The 18,252-nt window shown below is 41.6% G+C and overlaps 1 protein-coding gene across 2 annotated transcripts in view; it reads right to left on the reverse strand.

The window, feature by feature from the left end:
- Positions 1-17,960, reverse strand: part of RARB (retinoic acid receptor beta) — a 216,656-nt gene extending 198,696 nt beyond the window's left edge. For both annotated transcript variants that reach the window (XM_050891357.1, XM_050891355.1), the window contains exon 1: positions 17,839-17,960. The gene's annotated coding sequence lies outside the window, so the exon portion shown is untranslated. The remainder of the gene's footprint in view (positions 1-17,838) is intronic.
- Positions 17,961-18,252: the final 292 nt, after the last annotated feature.

Below are 18,252 nucleotides of genomic sequence, written 5' to 3' on the forward strand. Positions count from 1 at the left end.
AAAAAAGGAAAAAAAACCCAACCCTGAATGCATACATTTGCCTGTCAGAGAGCAGCGGAGTGTTTCTGCTCTGTGTGGAATACCAGCAAAGGTTACCAGCTGTGCATGTTTTCAGACAGCAATTTCTGCTGAGTGCTGCCTGCTTGGGGATAACAGAAATGTAGCTTGTAAGTATTTGGTAACTGTGTAAATTATGCACAAAATACCTTTAATGCTAATGGAGACAGACGTATGCAGAGATGAGACTGTAACAGAGGGTATAGTGAGCTAACGCACAGCTGTTGGCCATGCCAAGCTTGAGGACCACATGCCTGGAGACTGGTAAAACTAGGCAGATCTTTTGAAGAAGCCTCAACAGCCAAAATATATCAACTCATTAACAACACAAAATGAGATGAACCATCACAGGTGACTGTTTTACCTAGCTAAAGCTTTACAAAGCTTAAGAGACAGGGAAAACCAAGTATCAAAGGAATATGCAAAGAACTAATGCTTTTTAAAGCAATTCTACAAGAGCTGGCAAAAACACCACGCTTCACGATGCCTGCAAAAAAACAAAGAGGGGAGGGATGTTGATGAAAACCATGCCCAAAAATCTATGCATTGAATTAATCACAGAACAAGGTCACCAATTTTTAAATGATGGAGGGCTTTGGAAATAAAATTCATCTTACAAAACTATGTAATACCTTCAATTATATTTCTATTAGCCAGAAAAATGCAGAGCTCATCATAAATTATAAAAATTCCCACATCATCAGATATCTTTTTATATTTAAGTGACAAGTATTCAGAAAAGAAGCAACTCCTCCAGGACAGAGGGGAAAAAAGGGCACTTGGGGAAACTCTTTGGTCACTTCGTCACCACTGAAGGAACACGTTCTGTGATGGACCTGGTGATGACAAAATGCAGCAGTATTATAGCTCCTCAGTATGCAACTCCATATGAAATACCTAACAGTGCCAAAACTAGATTATAATCCTATAGTTCTGCATGCTTATAATTTTATGTGAGGTGTAATTATATACTGAAATTACTACCAGAAAGTGAGTTTCTCTTGCCTTACTCAAAAATCACCCTCCTTTCACCCCTCATGGCAGGAAATTTCCTGCAGATAGCTGTGCTAGAGATAAGCTTTCAGAACTTGTTCCTCTCCAAAGTTCTTCAGAGCTTTTCTCTCCAAATAAAGGCAGAGAGGGAAGACAGTGTAAAAGGTAGGATACTCTAAACAGTGTATCATTTGACTCCAAGTAGCGTCCCTTAGGAGCAGCAGGATGTTTTAAATGTTCACGTGGCTGAACATCTATACGATGGTCGAGGAGGAAATCGTAGGCAGACACCTACGTTCCAGCAACTCCAGCTTCTTGTAAAGAAGCAAACGCCACTTGCGTTCTGTGGATACTGAGGGACTTCAAGTCACCAGCTGTGCTAACAGAGACTACAGACCCATCACCTCCATCACTGCACAGCAGAGGACATCACAAAGTAGAAACTGCTGCAGCATAGAAAACCCAAAGATCAGTTGTCCCCGTTCATGCCAGTTCCAATGCACTAAAGACAACTCCTAAGGCAAGACTTCACTCGTGTGTCACCAGACTGACATGTTCATGCCCCTCAACTCACTGATGAAGATCCCAGCACTAGACATCAGCCACAGACATCTCGGCTGCAGATGATTAAAAGGTGAAGACATCTCTTTTGCTCAATCAAACCTGCACCACGGCACTAAACGCTGTAAGATGCTGTACAGGTGCCAGCTTTGAGAAGGAGACTTTCCTTTGCTGTCACTTGCTATGGTAAATGCCCCACTGTTGAAGGAGCATGCTCTCTCTGGACTGTGACACTTGCCCAGAAGCAAGCCCCATCCTTTCCATGCCTTGTGGACCTTGAACGCACTCTCCTCTGGCCTACAACTGGATTCCCTTGAGGAGGGAGCTAACGTGTTTACTCTAAACAGGACAGGAAGAGCCAGCTACCACAGCTGAGGAGCAACCCCAGAAGGAGCAAGCCAAACTGACCACAGAGTCACCTTGGCAGTGATTAACACCCATTCATGTGAGGCAACAGCATGGATTTCTGCCCTGTACATACAAAGCAAAATCTTCAGAAGATGGCTGCCATCAAGGCACTTCAGAGGATCTACCCAGTATACTATGAAAATCCTCTTCCATTAGACTTGTCCTTAGTGACTGTTCATGAGTACAAGGCCCTTAGTATGAAGAGTATGGAAAAGGATCATACAGAAAAGTTTCTTTGAAGGCTCACCAAGAGATGATCACATTGTGCACTACATCGCATTGAACAGCGGCCAATGACTCTTCTTTGACAGAACATATGCCTCCTTTTTGGTTTTTACAGGCCTTTTATTGACTTGACTTCAGTGATAAAGCAGATGGCCACAGGGGAAGGAGGCTACAGTAGCTCTAGCGCAGAGCAGACAGAATATTTATCAGCTGCAGTTAATGCAGCAGGTGTACCTGTCTCTTCCACATTTCTTCTCGGTGTTTGTGTAGCTGAGCAGAAATTTAAAACCACAAATTTTCACATATAAGCTCCAAATTTTGCTGGATAAACAGTAACCCAACTTTTCTTATTGTCTCTTAATTTCCCATGCATTTTGCACAGGCTTTACTATAGAAAACAGTTTTGCTTTCCACACATCTGTCAGTTCTCCCAGAATGTATTAAATGAATTGATTCTCACTCATTATATTGCTATTTAGCTTACATTTGGTAACAATATTTGGTATTACTGTAACATAATTCATACCTCTGAATTTTGCACTTGCATTAGATTTTATTTCAATTCATAAAATCCCTTTGCTGTTACAGGTGACTTTGACGCACATCAACAGCTGGATAGGCAAGAAGCCAAGCCAGGAGGCTTGGCCGATAGTCCTGTGCCAGTAGGGAGGTTATGCTCAGTCCTCCCTTCTGCCAACACCACCCCAACTCCACATTCCTCTTCCTCCCCTCTCACTGTCCATAGCAGGGAATTAAGTTGTCAGCATTACAAGTAAAGCAGGATTTTTGCCTTTTTTTCTTCCCTCACTTCTGAAAAGGTCAGTGGGGAGTTCTGCCCTACCTGCGGCAATCTTTGAAATTCAGCAGTCATTTTAAGATATCCACGACTGTGGCACCCATCACACTTTTAAGCTAAATCCACTGTCCCTACACCTTTCTACCATAGTGAACCGCTGTTGCTCTTCCTTTACAATTGGGGGATGAAGCCACGAACACAGGAGAGGCACGCCGACATGAGGACATGCTCTGCACAGAGCCGGGCGCTGGGGAATTTGCTGCTCCAAGCCCAGCAGTCTGCAGCGTAGTTGTCCCCAAAGTTTCCAGGGTCATGGAGGAAGTCTCTTCTAAGTTCATTTCCCATTTTCTTGCCAAGGCCAAAAATCCTCCCTCTCTTAAATCTTAGGCTAAGTCCTAAAACAGGAACCTCTGGGCTGCGAGGGCAGCCTGGGCAGTAAGACAGGAGAAGCAAGTTGCTCCTCTCCCAGCAACAAAAACAATTCCAGAGAAATTTTGCATGCAAAACCTTTCAACAATATATTACATCTTTTTCCCAAGGGACAGAGTTGATGGAGTCCTTATTTATTAGGTGGCTTTGAGACATATTCTAATGCTGTTTTCAAAACAAGTCAAGATCTAATAGTTCCAAGAACCCTTACTGTATTTAATGTATAGTTTGTATTGAAATCCCTGATTATGCATATGCCTTCTATTATGCTAGCTGATGGTGTTGCATTGAGTAGTACTGAATAATTCAGCAGATTTAGCATGACTCAAGTGTAAATCAGTCAGATACAGTAACACGATAACCATGCTGCCTTTAAACTCTTAAAAATGCATGGAAACTTCATTTCATAAAGGGGCGTACTCCGTTTTCCACTGGTCCTCATTGACCGTGAGATGTTGCATTTTTGTTTTCTTGGCTATCCAACGAGATTTAATTAAACAATAAACTAGTTACCATGGCAGAAGTAAAAAAAAAAAAAAAAAAAAAAAAAAAAAAGCAAGCCTTTGGAGTGTTATGTTTCCTTTATTAGCATAGTGATGTGAAACTAAACAGAAAAAGCAATCTAATAACAAACATTCCTTTGAGAAGGGCTCCGGGAGCAAAAGGACATCCACTTATTGTTCAGCCCATCCCATTGGTCCATATACGGCAATAAAGGTACAATAGAAGGAAACAGGAAACAGACTGGCACATCTGCATTATCTTATTAGAGGCTAATGGATATCTGAGAGGAACATGCATCTGATGCTGAATAGTCTGTACCAATCTCCGAAGCAATTACTCTTAATTAGTGGATTCTGTTTATAGATGGAACTTAGTGTACCCTTCTGTATCAAAGAGATGCAGGCATCTGGAGAGAGATAGGGTTTTCTTAAAGGGAAAGCACTACAGCACAATGTGAGGGTTGGGTTGAGGTGGTTTTTTGGCAAATAAAAGCTCTCTGAAGCATAACATATTCTACTGTATTATTAATCAAAAGAGCATGCTGGTTTAAAAAAAATAAAAAAGGACAAAAAAAGACCATACTGTTAATCTCAAACTCTGAAAGTAAACACAGAAAGCTAATACTTGCATATGAATTATATGACAAAAACCACTTTGATGATAAGCAAATAAACAACCAAGCCTAAAATTTTCAACCGCTGGCCAAAAAGCTTAAAATAGCAGCTTAAGTCAGAAGAACAACATCTGCATTTTGTATCTGCCAAGTCTGCAGCCAAAAAAAGTAAACCACTCTATATGACCAGATGCATGAATAAAAAAGAAAATGCATGAAACAGAACTTCAAAGTCAGTTTATTGAAAAGCAGATCTGTAGCTCTTACAGCCCATAACCACAATTGTCATATCTTTTCAACTATAGGTGCAAGACTTATGGGAGGAAGGAAGATAAATTGTTGTAACAGAATTAAGACACTCTTACTACAACACTTTTCCTACATCTTGGTATGTAAGATAGCTGTCTACTAAGCGACTGTGAATTCCTTTTTGTCACAAAGCTGACACTTGCAAAATGGGTTTCTGTTTTATTTGGTTTTTCCTGAGATTGCTAAGAGATAATTAATATAATTAATGCAATTGTTGTTTATTTGAAAATCCTATTGGGAAGTATAAAAAGAGGGGGAAAAAGATTCTTTTTCCCTAAGCAGCTATGCTTCGTATTGCCTGCATTGCAAACACACACTGATATATGCCTGAAAAAAAGCAAATCTAAATCTGAAAGGGGAAAAGAAAAAAAAAGTGAGATACAATGACACCCATTTATTTACACACCATACAACAGTACCCTGCTGTGCCAGCTATTGATTTTAGTGGAACTGAGAGTCCATGTTGGAGAGTAGCAGCTGTGAGTACATAGTCTGAATCCTCGTATGGGAACAATACTCTATAAGCAGAATAACCTATTTCAGCCAACCTTCACATATAACATTAAAAACACACACAGCTTACATTTCAAAATCTGGAAGGCGCTATGGGTATTTGTTCCACAAAGGTTCAGGGGAGTTATTAATTTATTTGTGCTAGCACAATACTAGCATAATGAAGAGATGTGAAGGATTGAAAAATCCATGGTTCACATGTCTGTTATTCTACAGAGATATTAATTCTGTTCTATACTAACCATATTTAAGATCCTCCCACTGCATCAGGCAATTTCTCATTTTCTCCTGTTGTTTGCTGTTTTAAAGGGCTGTTTGTAACTTAGGTGTGGGGTGGGTTTTTTGGGGTTTTTTTTACAGCTATCTGCATTCCATGTTTCTTTCATTACTCAGCAGTTGCCAAAACTATACTGAGAAGTAAAGATAAATGGTTAGGTCAGGTGATGGGGTTAACAATTTACTGTGTGTACTGCCCCGAGAGCCAGATATAGTAGAATTGGCTCATGTTTATGTACAGGATGAGAAGTTGATTTCCTGTGCAGTGGCTTTCAATCACCTCTGTAAGGGACTCTCTTGCAGTTTTCTGCAGAGAATTCAAGGGGCTTTGAATACATTTTGTGCTGGTATACAGGATACTCTGCTTTGTAACTAAATGCATTCCTTACTTATTCTGCCACATTCAAAAATCCCAATGGACTGTCAAGAAAAGAAGTTCTCTTTCATTTATGGAAACCAAAAGGAGGGTAACTGAGCTTCCTGCTCCCTGAGTTTAAGTGAACTTTTACACTGATTTCCCTCCCTGACTTCAAAAGCTATTTCTTAATGCTTAAAATTGCTTTTTCAGTGGAATCAAAACTTCTGTTCTTGCATTGTCATCTCTGTTGGTCCTCATTAATGCTTCTAAGGATGTAAAACAGTAACTACATATTGAGAATATCCTAAGTGAGAGACTATCCCACAGGCTACAGAGGTTTAGGAGATCAGAGATTTGCCAGACCAAACCTGGGGGGGTGGGGGGTGGTGGTGTTCAGGCCAAACCCGTTTCCCTGTTTCTGCCCATCCCCAAACTCGAAGGGAAAAATACATTACTTCTCTCAAACACAATTCAGATGATCCACAATTTAAGCAGCACAGGGTAGTGAGCAAAACCAGCTCTTACAAAGCAGGCTGTTCACTCAAGTCACATATAACCAGAAACTCCAATACAAAGCTTTTCCCACCCAAGGTGCTACGCCTACTGCTTTAGTCTTGTTCTCCGACTGCATTTTTTCAGTGGGTTTCCTTTGTTCCTGCACAGTTTCTCCCTACAGTTCAGAAAAACTAGACTGGACTTTGCGATCCAAATTGTCCTTTACAGTCCTGTGTGTCCAACCAGATTGTTTTATCCTACCTGCTTCTATGTGAGATGGCAACCAATGAAGAGGAAGAATTATCATTGATGGGACTAAAGAACCTATCCCTTGGGCTCCCCTCTCATCATCCAGTCAAGGCAGAGAAAAAGAACCACAGATAACAGAGGTGAGCTGCAACCAGCACCAACACACTTTAAGATTTGGGAAGATTTACACAGGTCAACAGGTAGCGCCTTAAACTGACAGCGTACTCAACTATCTATAAAGGAAAGGTAGCATCACTGATCTCTGATTAAGTTCAGAATGGGACATGCTTCCTGTCCAGTGAAAAGATCTTCCATTGAAGGTCTTCCCCTTAACTGGCAATTCATTGGTCTTTAACTCTGGCTACAAGGCACCTCAAGATAGCATCACATTGATTCCCAGTCAAAGCAAGTTTTTGTGAGAAGGGCTCTTGGAAAGAGATGGGAGGCCAGGGGAAGGGAGACTGAGTAAGCAAGGAAAATCACATCCTGCTGTCTATGTTCAGTAATGTCATCCAATATTATGGGATGTGCAGACGTTTACAAGTATGCCAATCTCTTCCCAAGGGGTGTCACAGCTAGGGGGATGTGGGGGATCTATCTGAAGACTCCCAAGCATGCTCTCAGAGTGCTCATCCTTAACCTTCTAGCTGATGGGAAACACGTCATGGTGACCAGTGGCAAATACAGCACTTGCCATCACTGCAACTACTAAAAAGGCCTTATACTGACTGTTTATAACCTTTAAGAGGCCTCTGAGATCAGTAAGAGGGGTCAAGTGATGTTATTGTTTTGGTGACAGACAGAAGATCCCTAGTAAATGATGGTGGCCTGGGAATCATTAAAAGAATGGAGTACTTCATCTGCTCAGAAGCTGAAGAGGGAAGCGTCCTTGACAGAGAAGTACATCTCTTCGGGAGGCGAACACTCTATGGTCACAATGAGCTCTGCAGGCGAACCACTGAAATGGGATGACAAGATACTTCATTAAAGGAGAGCACAAAGACATAGAAGACCAGTGGTAACTTTTACTGGTGACAATAAGTGGGTGCTGGTCTCAAAACCCCAACCAGTGAAGCCAGGAGTCAGGACAGAGGCTCATCAAATGCTCTACAAGTGGCAGGTGCTGAAAACATTAGTGTTGATGGCTATGCTTTATCCTTACATCAATGTAGGGGATGTAAAGTCACTGTAGGCTAATATTGGGAAGGATCAGGGCAATTTAGATTTGCAACATTTGCTGTTAGTCTTCATTGAATAAGACACTGCTAGAGATGACTGTCCCAGTACAGAAGCAAGTCTCATCTGTCTGTTCAGCCTTAGAGGTACCTTCCTGAGAAGTCTTGGTCTTAGCAGAACCATCGCAATAAAGCAAAGCAGCACATCATCTCCCTCCCTGAGGTCAGTTGGGCAGTCTTCCTCTGCATGGACCCATACAGGATATCTTTAGTAGCACAAAGGATGGAACCTAGTAGTCAAATTTAGCCAGCCTGGATGTCTAGCCACAACTGCAAACCGTGGCATTAGACTTGCCTTCATCACCAATTTAAGGAAGAAAATGCTCTAGAGCCTCAGTTTCCACTTATGCTTTGTTCAATACCTGGACAACTGGAAAATACAGATCTTTTTGTGCCCTACTATGGCACAGATGTGCTGCCTGGAAACGCACTGAAGAAGAATCAGTGCAGTATGTGATCTTCACACGCTATGCAAAGAAACAAAGACTTCAACAGTCACCGAGATAAACAAAGAGGAGAATAAAATTCTGTTTAATTTGGAAAACATGCACCGCAGTGGATGGCTCTGCCTCAATTCAGCACACTTCACTTTATATGCCACCTAGAGAAGGATCCTGCAAGAGTCCACTTTACTGCAAAGAAAAAATCTGCTATCTGGAGTAATCTAAACGCATTGTTAGGACGAGTATGTGGATTCACTCAAAAAAATGAATAATGTTTATTCAGGAGGCTGTCTGAGAAACCTGAAAGAAGATTCTGTTAGGGATGTGCCTGAATGGTGAAATGATGATCTAGGCTTCTCAATCCCCCAGACAGAGTTGGAAGGCAAGACACTATGTTCAGGAGGTAGGTTCAATCTGTTAGCAGTCCAATATTTTTCACTACAAGGCTAGAGATTCTGCTTCTTCGGAGCTAGAGGAGTTTGTATCCTTGCTGCACCCCTTTGTCAAGCGAGGAGGGTGATCAAAGTGGAACAGGGGAAAAACAGGGTTCAAGCATTGGTTGTGAACTTCGTTTCTGAATACTAGTCTATTGGACTAGAGGTGCATCTATCATCTTAATATCACGGAGGTGTGGACACTGCTAACACAAAATAACTTAACACACATAATTTATCCATCTTCTGTTATATAAGGCAAGTCTAGTAGTATGTCTGCTGAAAGGTTCTGTAATTCCTCTGAGTTATTAGAGCCTTCAGTCCTACTTTACCCAGAAGACGACATTTCTGCTGTCTACTTCAGGCTCCTGAACCTTCACTTATTACATATCACAAGTTCCAATATATTCCCAGTAAGACTCCCTGAGGGTCAGCAGAATATGCCAGAGGGCTGGTGGAGATTATGAACATTTATTTTAAAACCTCTGTTCTCTGTAGCTCCCTGTCACAGGAACAATAGGGTAGCAAAATTAGGAACAAGCACAGCCATTAACTAGGAGGGGACAAAGCCATAGAGTGGATTGCAGAACAAAAATAGCATTTTTATTGTCAATATTTTGCTTAACAGGGAGCCAATAAAGCAATTGCAAAATGCTAATAATACACTGAGATAACACTGCACATGTAAGCACCTTCAGAGCCATCCTCTGAATCATCTGAAAATGTTGCAAAACCTTATCAGTCAGGTCATAAGGACAGAAGTGCCATAATCAATCATGGTAGCCACAAAACCAGCACATCTTTTCCACATCCTAACACATTCAGAAGATCTATGCCCCAGAATTATTCTCCTAGAGGTGCTGGACAGATGGATTACATTATCAGAAAGACTAAAGTGAACCACAACCTTACATTTCACTTCCAAAAGCAACTTAACAGGAGCCTAAGCACTGACAAAATTCAAGGAGACTTGTGTCATAAATGCCAGTCTGCAAAGTAGGACTTCTGATACAATACAAACGTATTCTTGCAGTATGAGCAAGCGTGTGAATCCATTGCACAGCAATCATTCCCAACAAGCCCATTTCTGAAAGCATCTTTCCACTGGTAAATGCAAGACAACTTTCCCACTTCTGTGGACAGGGAAACTAGCCTGAATTACTTCGCTTTTACTGTGCGGGAAGAAGTTGCATGCAGCCTCTTAGGAATGGAGACAGCTAATATGCCACCATGTGGCATTTAGACCTGCCCAAATCTACTGTCATGTTTAAGCATTTTAGCCATAACCAGTTCAACCTGGACCTGGAACAAACACTTAACAGGGCAGCATTTAGCCTCTGAATGCATTGGGATCACTAATCTTTCAGCTTCACTGGCAAAGTAATGTATTAAAATTATTAATTTTGAAAGCATTCAAGAAAGTAACAGTGACCATTTTCATAATTATGTCATGAGATATGGGTTAAGTGTAAAGCTCTCAAGAGCATCTGGAATCCCACAGGAGCTGCCACACTTGCCTAACACAGTGTCAAAGAAGACTCCTCCTGTGGAAAGATGGTGTGGTTAGGCAGTGCTTCCTCCAACAAGCCTCCAATCAATTCTGAACCATCACGAGCAGAACAACAGGCAAGGATATTCAGTCTTGGCAACAAGATGCCCATTTCTGCAACCTCCAACCCACACACGCCAATAAATGTAAGCCAGTAAGAGAAGTAATGCTCTCAAAGCTCCCAGCAGTACTTCCCCCCTGCATGCCAGGAGTCAAGCCCGGTATCCTGCTAAGTATAAGCCAGCGCAGACCCACCTCCTGGTGCTGATAACACCATCTCTGCCGCAGTAGCCCGTCCTTCCTTTGTGCTTACGAGACAGTGCAGTCTGAGTCGCTCTGCCAGGTCCTCTGCTTTTATTGTATAATAATAATATATCCAGAGCCAGACAGCCAGGCAGGTACGCTTTCCACACCACTTTTGTTATGTGTCTGGTAATCGCCCTTCCCCACTGCAGCAGAATGACCTTATCAAGGTTCTTCCTGCATGATTTTCAGGACAGCAGCACTTCACAAGTCAGGATCCAGCAGCCCAGTGCACCGCAAAGGACACAGAAGAGTGAGAAGCTAGAAGTCGGGAAGCCCAGCTGCGTGCCCAAGGCTGGTAAGACAATCTGATTTAACCACGCAAATACCAGCGGCCAAGTAGAGCATATCTTTGAATTGGGAATGTCAAAGCAGACATGTCACAACAGAGAGCACTTTTCTAACAGCACCTGAAGTTCCTTCAACAGATGCACATGTTGGGTGAGCAACTGAATTAATCCCTAAGAAAAAAAAAAGAGAAAAAAAAAAAAAGAGGAGGATCTTCGCTAGTAAGACAGAGCCATTCAAAATCCACTCATGACTTTTGTAATTATAATCAGACCAAAAAAATCACTAAGCAGAATAGTCCAGTCAGAGATGGCTGAAAGATACATGTTGGTTCAAGCACATCCCTCAGTATTACCCTGACTGCATCCTCTTCCCAGCTAGTGCTGTCTGTGCCAACTGGGTCTCAGACAGCTGTCCATTATATGGGGTCTCACAGAGTACCATATGCTAAAGCAAAACAGAAGTAAGCAGAAAAAAGCAATTTAAGTGTCCTCAAAACGATGCATAAGCAAGAGAATGCAATAAAGATGCCAGCTAATGGAGATAATCTCTCAACGTAAGTGAATTCTGTAAAGGCTGTCACTTCATTTATACAAGCCGTGGTTCTTGAAGGTATTCTGCCCATATGGATCCTAAGACAAAGTTTTCCAATTTCCAACGTGGAGTCCATTACTGCAGGGACTGTGAGATGGGGAGAACTGTGGTTGCTCCGCACTGCGTATCCGAGTTTATGAGAGAGAGAGGAAGGGAGCAGAAATGGGAGGAAAAACAAACATGTTGGGTACAGTCACTGTTGCTTAATTTGATGGCATATGTGAAGATCCTCCTTTCATGAATGCAAAGTTCGTGTGTGCTGTCAGAGATTCACAATAACAAGGGTCTGAAAAAAACACCCCACTCTACTTAAAATAATTATTTAAAATGAAAAGTGACTAAATTGTGTGGAATACTAAGAAATGCAAGGATGTATTACAAGCAACTTACCTGACTGAATGACACATGAAAGAATATTCTAAGAAAAATGATGCAGAGCTCTAATATAGCAAGAGATGGAAGAGACACTGAAGAAGATTAAGAAAAAGCACCCTCTAGATCATTCCTTTGTATAAATAGCTGCATTTATGACATGGACTAGGTCTCATATTCACGCAACCACTCTGACCCTGGTTTTGCCAGACAAAAACACATGCCTGCTTTTTTTTTAATAAAATATGTTAAAAATTAGGAGATATACTCCTAAAATAATAACGGGAGTCCATGTGTTAAAGAAAACCATAGGATCTCCTCCCTTTTAACACATTTTATAACCACAGTAATACGCCTATACTATGGTTTTACCATGTGTGAGCTAAGACAATTTTTTCCTGCATGTGTTTGGACAGTAATGATGGGCCTTAATAAAAAAAAAGAATCAGGTGTATTGTCTTTATTACGACAGTATAAGGATTCTGAAACAGGAAGAATTATTTATTCTCTTGTACAAAGAGGAATGCAAAAATGTAGCCTCCGCACGTCAGATCTAAGCATCAAAGACCAAATGGCCTAAAAGTAGAATAATACGAAAATCTGATAAATGCTATAGTGAGAACTTGAATTCCAGTCTAGCATTTGATTTAGTGATAATCCTCCAAAAACAGTTCTGCATCTGATAAACACAGGTTTAGGATCCTGTTGTTGACACATGGTAAGGAAATGAAACACATTCTCCCTATATGAAGTTCACATTTTTCCGGGTGAAACAAAGCACACTTGTATCTCATGTCTCTACGGCACCTTTTAAAGCAGTAAGGAGAACCGAAAGTCATCTACATGAAGTAATATTGTCTGACATGCTAAAAAGATGTGAATTAAATAGCTTGACTGTCACATCCACTCTTAAGCCTTTGAAAAATAAGGAAACCCAGTTTAAGGTTTACACAACAAACCCAAGGCACACAATTCCTTGACGTTACAACTTTGCTTCACATACCTCACTGCAAAGGTAGGTTACTCACTGAACCTCTTCGGGTCAAGCAAAATAGAAAATCCTCTATTAAAAATGAGTGAAGGTAGAAAGTTGGGTTATTCATAACAATTATTAACAATTAATAACAACTACAACAGTAATATATTCTCCTTTAAGAAATTCTCCACTTTTAAAGAAGAAACAGAAATGTTAGCAGGTCTGGCAAGTGGTGACAAAGGCACCCACTTCACACCCTTCTGAACAGAATCCATCAGTTAGCCATATACCAGCCAATCAAGATTACTTTGTCCCTCAATTTTTAAAAGCACATAATTCTGAATAATTACGTTAGTCAATGGTCCTGAATATTACTGAATAGCAAATGCATCAAACAGGAAGCTAAATTTTATAATTTAAAACGTGCATACACATAAAGGGGAGGAAAAAAAATTACACTTTTTCAAAACAACATACAAAATTACACAGCAACAGTGTAAAAGCTTCTGGACAATTTCCCTTCCCTAGCTTCCAATGGAGGGTTTATTCCAGAGAGACAACTCTCAGCAGACAAAGCCCGCTTGTAAACATAGGAACACAGGAATTGCTGTACTGGGTCAGATTAATAGCCCATTTAGTTCAGTAACCTCTCATTTGACAGCAGCCAGCATCAGATGCTTCAGGGAAAGGATGAAGAAATCTCTAGGAGAGCAATTACAGAAAAACTTTCCCATAAAATTTCTTTCAAACTCCCATCGTCTACTGGATGGCTTATTCCCTGTAACAGGAGATTTTCTCTTGGCCTTTTTGTTTGGTTTTGCTAGCCTGAATAATACAAATAATGCTAAATAATGCCCCAAACATTGTGGATATCTTCTATATCTATATTCCATATGTTTTTAATCCTCAAAATTGTTGGCCCTAGCAGAATTGAGAGGCACCGAGTTTCAACGTCACCAGTGTGCTGCTTAAAATAATATTCGGTTATGCTTTTAAATAACTCTCGTTTTCCCTGGATGATACTGTGTAGTTACAGGACCTAGTGTAGCACAGTAAAAGAAAAGTTAAGTGGATGTAACTCAGCTTCTTCAAGAGTGCCTGCTGCTCTGTTTTTCTCACCACAGTATACTGCAGTGACTCTTCAGAAAGAGGCTTGGAGAAGACAGAAATGCCTCCAAATTCCCTCCCCCACCCCAAATGTTTCAGGTTTTCTTCAGGACAAATATTAGTTTCTTTGTCAAATTTACTTGTTCATCTTAATTGCTAGTATACACTTCTTCAAATGTCACCCACCTAGTTAACAACTTCCTTAGATTTCATGGCAAATACTTTTCAGGGCAGGGGAAAAAAAAAAAAATCAATTCTTGAATAACAAGTCAAGAGTAGCAAGTCATTTCTCTAATTAAGGCATTGACTTTCTTCTAAGACTGCACTAGAATTATCTGTATAGTCACTTCCATGTTAAAAGCCTAGGTAAATATTAGTAAAGAAACAATTACACCAATTAATAATAGCAGCTGACAGATAAACACTACCGAGAGGACTCCATTCGCTCCCCAGACAAACACAATGTCAGTTTCCAAATGAAGGCAGAAAGGGAATAATATGGACCCAAGCTGCCCAAAAACTGTATTTGCATCTGCAAGTAAACACTTAGGCTCTGTAAATACCAAGCCATTACCAGTCTGCTTGCCATCCTCTCAACTGGCCCACAGCAAGCAGCTAACGGGGAAGCTCCAGGCAAGCAGGGACAGCAGCTCTGGGGCAGTCTGCCCCATCATTTGACCTCTGGTTGGCTTTAGGGTCACTTGCGATTCATTCATGCTGGCTGAAGTCTGCAGGCTGTCTCCACGATTTTTGGAGAGGGCTGAACATTTGCAATTTTTGTTAATTTATTCACACTGTCCATGTCCATATGTCTTCATTTGCAAGTCAGCTCAAGCATGGAAACAAACAGAGCATTGGCAAGTATTAGGCTAAATTATTTCAGCAATCACATTACTTTTGGTAAACTGCCTTTTGCCAAACCAAAGCATCTGCAGCTCAGAAACGTAACTTCCAAATTTAAAAACTTTTTAAAAAAGAGTACCAGTTCAAATAGATTTGGATGATGGGAATCCTCTAAACATTATTGCTGCAAATAAGACTAGCATAAGCAAATCATCCCTTTGAAATCAGTTGTGACAGAACACCTGAGCAAGGAATGGCTACATGGGATAATTTTTTTAATTTTCATTTTTAAACAACGCAGTGTGAATATCATACTTCAAGTTTCCCCAATCTCATTTAAAATTACATTCTCCCATCCAGTTCCATCTATATGGAGTCAAAAGGCATAGCAGAAACTGTAAGAGTCTGGTCATTGCTTGAGATTCAGGCTGAAGGAGGAATTAAATGAACAGCAACAGCTGCTGATGGAGAGCTGGGAAGCCTCAGTGGTATCCCCCTCATCTCTTACTGCAGGTCCTTCCAAACAAATTCAATGTAAAGATTACATTGCATGGGCAGATAAGAAGTGGAACCAGGTCTGTATCCAAGGACCAGCTCATATTTGCATGTGATCTGCCCCTCACATATATCAAAGAGATACCACAGAGCTGACAGCATCTGGCAAAATCCGGCACAAGGAACCCTTCGCCCAGGGCCCCTGGTGCTGTCAGAGACCAATGGCTCAGTTAAGCACTGCTGAACACCTGCAGGATCTCCTCAGGGGTACAAAAAGCAAATACCATCACCTATCAGACAGAACGGTAGTGAATGATGATCCTGATGTCAACAAAGCTTTTCAAAGTGGGCAGTGCGATCTTGTCTTATGTACTAGGCGAGGTGGAGTAAAATGGATGCATTCAGGTTTTTACAAATGTCACCATAATCTTTTTCTTTACTATTCACAGGATTTAGGAGACACTTACCCCACCATCAGTGGAGTCAGAGGCTCAAAATAACAGTGTTGTGCTATGAGCAAAGGGAAAGTACGAAACTATAAATCAACCAACTTAACTGGGATGGCTCAAAAAGGGACAACACGCAAGAAGCAAGTTCAAAAATACTAGAAACCACTTCTGAGCAACGTCAAGCTGACTGAAATCTTAAGAGTTTGAAAAAAATGGAAAGTGTTGTGACAAGTAATCTAAACAAATGTTAAAAGTGAAGTTTGACAAAGATAAAATATCTGCCAAACACCCAAAACATAAATGAAACTGCCATTCAGCAAGGGCCAAATAAAACAAGATGTAGCCAGGCAGTTTCTGACAGAACAGTAAGGGCATTGTTAGGTCTTCTTATAGACCTCCTTTCTTCATGCAAAAAAAAAAAGGAAAAAAAAAAGGCACACCAGTATGTGGAAAAGTGTGTCTCCATTTCAATACACACCTCAGGCTCTCTGTATTTATCTGTGAAAGAAAGAGGATAGGGGGTTTGCCCCGTGGTTTCTGCTGAGCACTGGGGTGTTGCACATGCTGGAGGTTTCTGAGGACCAGAGCAGGAGGAGATGGTGAGAGACGAGAGGGAAAGTCCAGCAGGAAAAAGAAGAGGGTTTGAGGGAGTGGTAAGCTCATCTGCAACTTTTGGAAAGATTTTTGTTTTGGTTAAAGCCTATTTTGTTTCAAAGGCTAATTAGCATTTTAAATAAAGGACCTCTTCATTAAACATTAAGCACCTCACCCTTCCAGTGACTGTGCTGAAAGTCAAAGGTCACAAAATGAACAGACTTAAGGTCTTCATACTTCTAATGAGCAATAAAACAACTTTTTCCATAAATTTCCTAATAAAGAAGCAAAATACAGCACAGAGTACAATGCCAAAAAAAAAAAAACCCAAACCCAAAAAAACCCAACCCACAAACTCTGCAGGTTTTCTGAAGACTATTTTGATCTTTTCAGAAGTGAACAGTAAAACCAGCATATTCCCCACTACAAGCTTCATTTTAGGATCAAAAGGATAGAGAAGTACATACATTTAATTAGTAGGGAGAACACAAAAGCCCAATAATGGAAAGCAAAACACATTTTGGAAACAAAAATACACTTTAAATGTTACAGAGAGACACTGACGTGTGTTCCTCTGTCTGTGGCAACAGTTCAGGAGAAGTAACTTCTGAAAGTGGCACGCTTACTTCCAACTCACAGCTTTTCAGGATATTCACCCTTCTGTGACTGCTTAACATGATCCCCTCTATTTATAGCAACTTTTTTTGCAACTGTTATTGTACAAATATTAAAATGAACAGGCAATCACAGAAACACGGCAGCAACCAATGCCAGCGACTGAATAAAAGACACTACTTCAGCACACACTTTTGCTTGTCATTTCAGCAGCTTCGAGATTTTTGTTGGCAGCATTTGCTGCGCAGGTTAGGAGAGCCTAGGAGTAATACTGGAAGCGTGGGTTGTGACTGACCCAGGGGCGTAAGCCACAGCATGACCTCTACTTAAAACAGCAGCTAATGTTAGTGGAGAGCACCCACATCCGTTCTTGGCCTCCTGACCATCCAAACCAGTGTGGTCCGTGGGGTGGCGAGGGCTCACACCCCAACCCAGGGCTGCTTCTGGGAACGATGGCGATTCCCTCCCCCCCATCCAGCTGTAGCCTTCAAGCAGTAGGCTCCCTACGGACAGGAGACTCCTACGATACACTGCACCCTCCCTTCCCTAAAGCACCCAACCAGTTAGATGAACTCTGCCGAGAAGCAGATCTATCATTGCCACCTCCCTGATGCGCACTAGGAACCACACAGGCATTTGCTGCTGGTGTATACCTACAGCAAACTACGACACACCGCGGTGCGGCAGGCAGGGCTTGCCGGCCCTGCAGAGCCCCCCCTGCCACAGAGATGAGGGGCAGACCTCTGAAAACCCACCTGAAGCTGTAGGTCCCATGACAGGCAAGCCCAAAAATCTGTCCTGCATAAGGCTCAGCAGATATGTAACTCCAAATTATCTCACAGGTACCCGGATCAAGTCCCGTCAGACACATGGGAAACACCTTCTGTAGACTACAGGTTCAGGGTGAAGCATTTCCTCCCCCACGGTGGGCTCACTGCTGGCGTACTGAGGGTGTCCCAGGTCCCACCCATTGGCAGGCAAGTCCTCCAGACCATCACCAGGCTCACCTGCGTGAGCGGCCCTGCTAACCCGCTCCACCTGGCTGCACTAATTACGCTGCAGCTCATGGCAAAGAAACAGCACCCAAACCTCCAAGATGTATCTGAATGCACATATATACACCCTCAAAAGACATGCTGTTTTGCAAGAGAGTTTGTGTCCTCAGACAC

This window comes from Gymnogyps californianus, chromosome 2 (assembly GCF_018139145.2).
Source record: "Gymnogyps californianus isolate 813 chromosome 2, ASM1813914v2, whole genome shotgun sequence".
NCBI lineage: Eukaryota > Metazoa > Chordata > Aves > Accipitriformes > Cathartidae > Gymnogyps > Gymnogyps californianus.